Source organism: Pinus tabuliformis, chromosome 1_2 (assembly GCF_031772625.1).
Source record: "Pinus tabuliformis cultivar Carrire ecotype Pingquan chromosome 1_2, CPIR1, whole genome shotgun sequence".
Lineage (NCBI taxonomy): Eukaryota > Viridiplantae > Streptophyta > Pinopsida > Pinales > Pinaceae > Pinus > Pinus tabuliformis.
In genome coordinates this window covers 1,198,564,542-1,198,572,405 of record NC_142298.1, presented here as the reverse complement: position 1 = coordinate 1,198,572,405, position 7,864 = coordinate 1,198,564,542, and positions in this window count along the sequence as shown.

The window sequence follows — 7,864 nt, the reverse complement described above, 5'->3', positions numbered from 1 at the left end:
TTCAGATTTATGGTAGGTATATTTAAGCAAAGAACATGGAAGTTTTATAGAACCTTCCAAAAACTCTATGCTTTGAACCAACTCTATCAAATATAGATATGCTATCTGAACACCATAGAAACAAACATCAAAAGTTGTCTTCTATAATATATGCATAGTGCCTAGTCCTCTCAAAGTTGTATCATATTTCAAGGAATTATTTGGGAAACCCTGTCCTTGATCAAACTCATTAGATCTACCTGATTAACATGTAGAATACAAAACTTTTTGAGGTTTGGAAATGTATCTACTATTCTTTTTAGCTCATTATCTAACTCATAAACCATTTCATAATCCGTTCGAATGATGAATTTGTATCATTTTCTTTTGACAATAAAAATTGGATGAAATAGTATTTGAGAATTCATTGAGATCGGTATGCAAAGAATTTAGCATGCTACTTGTTTCTTTTGCTGAAGGATATCCACATATTATAGAACTTCTTTTCACATTCAAGTAAAATAACAGTCAAAAGTACAAATTAAACTTTTGGACGCCAGCTTCTTAAACGGGACAGTTTTGAGTTTAGGCCAACCCTGTGTGATATATCACTAAGGTCAAAAATAGCCCTGGAAGTTGAAATGCATACACAAATGTTGGTGCAAAAGTCCAACTTTGGGAAGCATCAGATGGTTTCCTTGCACACTGCCATCTGTTCACAATAGTGCTAAAGCAAGACTTGATATCCCAAAGAAAGGTAATATATATTTGCATTGGTAATCAATCATCCTTCTCAATGTAGAGATGTTTCATTCACTCATAATTAATTCTCAGGTTCAAAATATGTGCTCTTGAATCAACCCTCATTTCATAGACTTCATTATTTATGCTCGTCTTTTCCAATTTATATCCTAAAGTTTAGAAGCGGCCGCTTATAAAGAGAGAAAATATGCTAAAGGAAGATAATGATGTATGAATGAATTGAACTATTATTATTGCCTTTGGAAGACCTTTACAAGATCCAAACGCAGAGTGCGGAAGATTTACATAGCTCTATATAACTGTATAAGATATGTGATGTGCAAATATGAAATATAAATCTCAAATTAAATTGTCAATTAATAAATTTCGTAAACTATTTCCTCCCTGCCAGTGATAGAAAAAAGATTTTTTTTCCTGCATTCGAATAGCTCCATGAGAAGCTTTCTACATGCTTGGCTGGAAAATTTAGTAATTATACAGTTCCCTAAGATGAAATTGAAGTTGATGTGAAAATCATAAAGTTTTTTGTAATGGTATTTCTCATGCGAAGGAAATATATTATCGGGGAAATCTGTGCAAGTGCAAATGCCTAAACTATTCGGCAAAGCTGCATGTGTGGGAAATTAGTTTTCTCTGATTTATGAACAAAAATGAGTTTGTTTTTGCAACTTCAATCCATACGAAGATGATTTAGTTCTTGAAATTCTATTCTATCATCCTGTTCGATATATCTCTTTTTCAACATCTTTCAATCCATTTGTTGAAATCTCACACTGCAACACTCAAAGCCTTTGTATACTTTCAAACACTCACTTCATAATAAGGCAATGACATTGTTTCATGATCAGGTTTAAAGGTATAGGGTGACAATAGTACTTTATTGAAGGAAACAATTAAACATGATCTTCTGTCGATAACACTGCAAGTTAGCAATATCAGTCTGTTGCTTACATTGGAGCAATTGCGTCAGCTTTTAGTTACTATGGAACTCTCATTGACTTCATGCTAACAGATTCAAAAGAATTATTTGTTTCTTTTGCTAAAGGATCTCCACATCTTACAGAACTTCTTTTCACATTCAAGTAAAATGACAATCAAAAGTACAAATTAAACTTTTGGATGCCAGTTTCTTAAACGAGACAATTTTGAGTTCAGGTCAACCCTGTGTGATATATCACTAAAGTCAACAATAGCCCTAGAATTTGAAATGCATACACAAATGTTGGTGCAAAATTCCAACTTGGGGAAGCATCAGATGGTTTCCTTGCACTCTGCCATCTGTTCAAAATAGTGCTAAAGCAGGACTTGATATCCCAAAGAAAGGTAACATATATTTGCATTGGCAATCAATCATCCTTATCAATGTAAATACGTTTCATTTATTCATAATTAATTCTCAGGTTCAAAATATGTGCTCTTGAATCAACACTCATTTCATAGACTTCATTATTTATGCTCTTCTTTTCCAATTTATATACTGAAGTTTGGGAGCGCTACTTATAAAGAGAGAAGATATGCTAAAGGAAGAAAATGATGTATGAATGAATTGAACTATTATTATTGCCTTTGGAAGACCTTACAGGATCCAAAAGCAGAGTGAGGAAGATTTATATAGCTCTATGTAACTGTATAAGATATGTGATGTGCAAATATGAAATATAAATCTCAAATTAAATTGTCAATTAATAAATTTAGTAAATTATTTCTTCTCTGCCAGTGATAAAAAAAAAAAAGATTTTTTCTCCTGCATTCGAATAGCTCCATGAGAAACTTTCTACATGCTTGGCTGGAAAATTTAGTAATTATACAGTTCCCTAAGATGAAATTGAAGTTGATGTGAAAATCATAAAGTTTCTTATGATGGTATTTCTCATGCTAAGAAAATATATATTCAAGGAAATCTGTGCAAATGTCTAAACTATTCGATAGAGCTGCATGTGTGGGAAATTAGTTTTCTCTGCCCACACATGCCTCCAACAAACTCTTCCAGATTAAATTTCTGTGTGACTCGCGCAAAGTTTGGGTGGTCGGGTTTTGTTTTCCGACAAATTTGGGATTGTAAGAAGAGATTCCAATGACAAATCGACCACCTGATACACCCAATTCAAATGGTACTCTCCTTTGCCAAATGAAAATCGCGGTGTCATCTGGCACTGTAACCGCTTTTGTTGCTTCACCGTGGGGTTTGATGAAAAAGAATTGAGCCCCATTGCTGAAACTGGGGGGCAAACACGGAAAGAATGAACTTCGTTTAGTTTCGAAATTCGTTTTACAGCACCAGACGTAACGTATTTTTCAATTTCTTCCAACTGAGGGCATACTTTGGCTTGGACTTGCACTGGCCCAAAAAAGAGATAAAGAGTGTGCCTAAGACAATTGAATTAGCTTAAAGGAGAAACATGCTAAGTTAGAAATATTGAGAAAATTAATTGACAGAGCGGTGCAGTGGGAACATAGAGAATTAACTGGGCGAAATGTATATGGAGTAGTTCGTTTTGTTACAAATCACATCCATGGAGGCTCTGTCCTGGGAAACTGCGATCAGCGGGAGAGCTGCTATGGGAAAAACAAACTTGAAAGAACTTTATAATTGTAATGACCGAAACTTGCCTTCCCAATTGGATATTCGATGCCTCGAAGATTCTTCTTAGCATCCCTCTCAACCTCACCCCAAATTTTCTTCCACAATAAAGTCCTTCCTGAGAAATTTTCTGCTCAATAGAGGCACTGAGGAGAAATATGGGGCAGGCACTAAACTGCATTCAAAGGCTTTTAAGCATGAATTATCCCAAAGCAGCACGAATGGATCTGATGACAGTTATCGGATTTTGTCGAGTCTACATGGGATTGCAGAAGCCCAACAGAGCAATGGAAAATTTGATGCAGAGCAAAAAACTGGAGACCTTGGTCGTTTCCTTTTGTTGTCCTCAGCCTGCAACATAATAACCCAAATAAGGTAAGTTCCAAAAAAGCAAAACAAACAGAGAAAGACGCTCAAAATCCCATCTAGAATGGGTTACTTTACCTGCATACCCGAATGTGAACTTAAAAGAGTTCCTATAGTAGATGTCCAAACCTTGGAGAGATGGAAGAGGTCCTCCTCGCACATGGAAGCCCCGGAAGTAATAAACACAATGAAACCCTAGCTTAATGAAAAGTTGCAGACATCGTAAAGAACTGTAATAAACCCCAGTTCTTCATGAAATATAAGTGCCAAAACTAAAAGTGTTGGTTATTGACTTACTCATCGATGCCATAACTTCATAATGGAATGATTAGACGACATCAGCGACCAGGGTTCATGTCACGGGAAAGCCAAGCTCCACTGGAGGTACGAAGGGTGCGAATGGCATGCGAATGCGTCGCGGGTGGGAGTACTTTGGCTTGGACTTGCAATGCCCCAAAAAGGAGATAAAGACTGTGTCTGAGACAATTGAATTAGCTTAAAGGAGAAACATGCTAAGTTAGAAAAATTGAGAAAATTAATTGACAGAGCGGTGCAGTGGGAACACAGAGAATTAACTGGGCGAAATGTATATGGAGTACTTCATTTTGTTACAAATCACATCCATGGAGGCTCTGTCCTGGGAAACTGCGATCAACGGGAGAGCTGCTATGGGAAAAAAAACTTGAAAGAACTTTGTAATTGTAATGCCCGGAACTTGCCTTCCCAATTGGATATTCGATGCCTTCAAGACTCTTCTCAACATCCCTCTCAACCTCACCCAAAATTTTCTTCCACAATAAAGCCCTTTCTGAGAAATTTTCCGCTCAATAGAGGCACTGAGGAGAAATTTGGGGTAGGCACTAAACTGCATTCAAGGTCTTTTAAGCATGAATTATCCCAAAGTAGCGCGAATGGATCTGATGACAGTTATTAGATTTTTTCGAGTCTACATGGGATTGCAGAAGCCCAACAGAGCAATGGAAAATCTGATGCAGTGCAAAGTACTAGAGACCTTGGTCGTTGCCAAGCACATGTCAGCTGCGAAACGAATGGCTCGCTGGTGGTGCGTCCGTCCCGCTTCCTCATTAACCGTTAAGTTTTGGACCAGTGTTGGATCAACGATCACAATTCATTCAATCGTCTAACACCACAAATCCACGGTCAACAATAAGACACGGCGGCGGCTGGGGCAATTCATTTCACAGGAAAGCCTTATGGCGTAATTATAAAAATAACAATGTTTACATTTGCTCAAACAATGGTAAAAAAGAAAAGGGAAAAAAAAACCTAGATAGATAGGAAATATTGCTTTAAAGCGAACATTTCATTTGAGGAATATAGGCATGAACTTTGAATTTGGGATTTTATTTAAAAATACAACATCAAAGGTTTGTCATGAAACTAAGTTGCTACATCTTTTAGAAAAGACATGTTTTCCAATAAAAAATGATATATTGTAAAACATTTATAACAATGTGTTTGACATAGGCAATGAATATATCAAGGAAAAAGAACAAAGTCACAGTAGCATGCGCCATGAAATTTTTCAATGCATACAATTTTATTCTGAATTTAATTTTATATTATTTTTTCAATAAATGTTATATGAATGTTTGAAAATTTTAAATTGGTTGTATTATTAAAGAAATTTGTGTGATAAGTTAGGTATGTAACAAGAAGACTATATAGACCCAAAAAAAAGGAGAGTAAAAAAACAAAAGGGGTCTTTAAAGAGCATTGTAATGTGATTTCATTCTTTTTAAACCGGTCTAGAAATGAAGAAAAATACAATAATTTTTTCTATTATTTTCGGATTTTTTTTTGTAATTTTAAGTAATTCTATATTGAAAATCAAACTATTAATTAAAATAACATAGTATAGGTACCCTTAATGTTTCCAAAATCTCAAATAGATCTAAATGTTTCTACTCTCTGATTTAAAGCTTAAGTGAGTGTTGACAACTTATATGATTTTTGGTTGCGATTATTAGTCCCTACCTCGTGAGGACTATAGCATTTACTTCACAACCAAGTTGTGTTGGATATGCATTATTTGGCTATGTCTTTGCAATTTTAACTAATTTTTTGGGAAAATGTTTAATATTTATAATTTTGTGTAAATTCAAAAGTAATTATTCAATTTTAAGTAAATATTATTTCTAATTTTTGATTGGCTAAGGAAGCTCTGATGGGACATAATTCCCCTGGTGGAGAGCGTTATATTTTCGTTTTTTTGCATTGCCTAACAATTCATTTTAAAATTAAAATTAAAGTAATTTTGTGAATGGCCATTGCGTTCATGACTACTCTAACATTGTCACTGTTATGTTAGCGCTATGCTCAATGTTGTGTGAATTGATGCACTTTTTTTTAGTGCTCTATTAAATGATGAAAGAATTGATGTGGTTGCAACTTGTTTGCATAGGCTCAGGAGGGGTTGAACAAATGTTGAATTAATATTATTATGTGTGGGAGAGCCATGGTTCTTTGCATAGTGAGTGTTGTGATACTGTTGAAGAATGTAGTAATTGGTACGATTTCTTTGTGTGGAAGAGTATATGTGGGAGAACCGGGGTCTTTTTCACTATGTAATGAATGTGCGGAAGGCTTTGTATTTTTAAATTATTATTTAGGAACATTTTTTCCAAGTATAAAAATAGTTATACGAAGGTGGTTGTGCAAATTTAGTGGTTAATTCGGTTGCAGGGCACTATTATGTTAATGATTTGTTCAATGATGCGAGAATTCATGCGGTTGTAGGTTGTTTGCATATGTCAAGGGGGTGGGGGATAGGGTTGAGAAAATGTTGAACTAATATTATTATGGTTGATTATGCATAGTACAAAGTATATGCAGGAGAGCTTAGGTCCTTTGCATAGTGAGTACTAGGGTCATTGTGTGAAATGTTAATTTGTGGAGAACAAATTATGTGCGAGAGATTCGAGATATTTTGCGTAGACGGGGGTGCGAAAAAACCGTAATTTCAATTCCTATGAAGAAAAAGTGTTGTGCGATAAAACAAATTTGTGGAAGGCTTTGTCTTTTTTAATTATTATTTAGCAATGTCTTTCAGAAGTAGGGAAGTAGTTGTACGAACGTAGTTGTGTGAAGCTACCTGTTCAGAAGTATAGTGTGAAGAGTTTCGAATGTCAATTAAGGGAATTATTGAGTGTCGAAGTAATTGTACGGACGAAGTTGTGTGGAGGTTGTTGTGAATGTGCGAATTTTATGCTAAAGTTGTATTCAAAGTTTACTAAGATAATAAATATACAAATCTTATTTTTTAATTGTTATTTAGGGACTTATTTCACAATGTATAATCATTAATTAATATTAGTTTCAAAGTTAGCTATTAAGAGGTTTCATGTGCACAGTTTCGAATGTCAATTAATGGTGTTATTGAGTGTCAAAGTAGTTGTGTATATGAAGTTGTGTGGAGCTTGTTGTGCATGTGCATATGTTATGTCAATGTTTTATGCAAATTTTACTAAGATAATAAATATACAAATCTCTTTTTTAATTCTTATTTGGGGACGCATTTCACAACCTGTCCTAAGTACACACTTGCTTTATTGATCGCTTACTAGGAAGGTACGTATTTCTATATTTCTACTTCCATACATCCATCCTTGTCACATGTTCTACACATTGTCTATTCACACAAGAAATGCTCCATTTTCACATATATGCATTTGTGTTATGTTCAAAGTGTACGAAAATCATGTTTCTAGATTTGATGTTTTCGTGCTTATGTGGTTTTTTGAATGTGTGAGCAGATGTGTACTCAGTGAATTGAATGTTGAGATGACTTGTAATTATCCACAACTCTGTTTTCTATTAATCATACGACAAACGTCGAGATGATGAAAAATCTGGATCAACATAGATTTTAAACAGCGGGTGTATAGGGAAGTTAATTGTAAACTATTAACATTAATATGGTATTATAATTATGTTTCTTTATTGCATGCTTAACGTTATTGAGTGCAAAAGTAGTTGTGTGGATGAAGTTGTGAATTTGCCGATGTTATAGGGAAGTTTTTTGCAAAGTTTACTAAGATAATAAATATACAAAGCTCCTTTTTAATTTTTATTTAGCGATGTATTTCACAATTTATAATCATTAATTAATATCATTTTCGAATGCCAATGATTGAGGATGTTCTTGACTTCGAA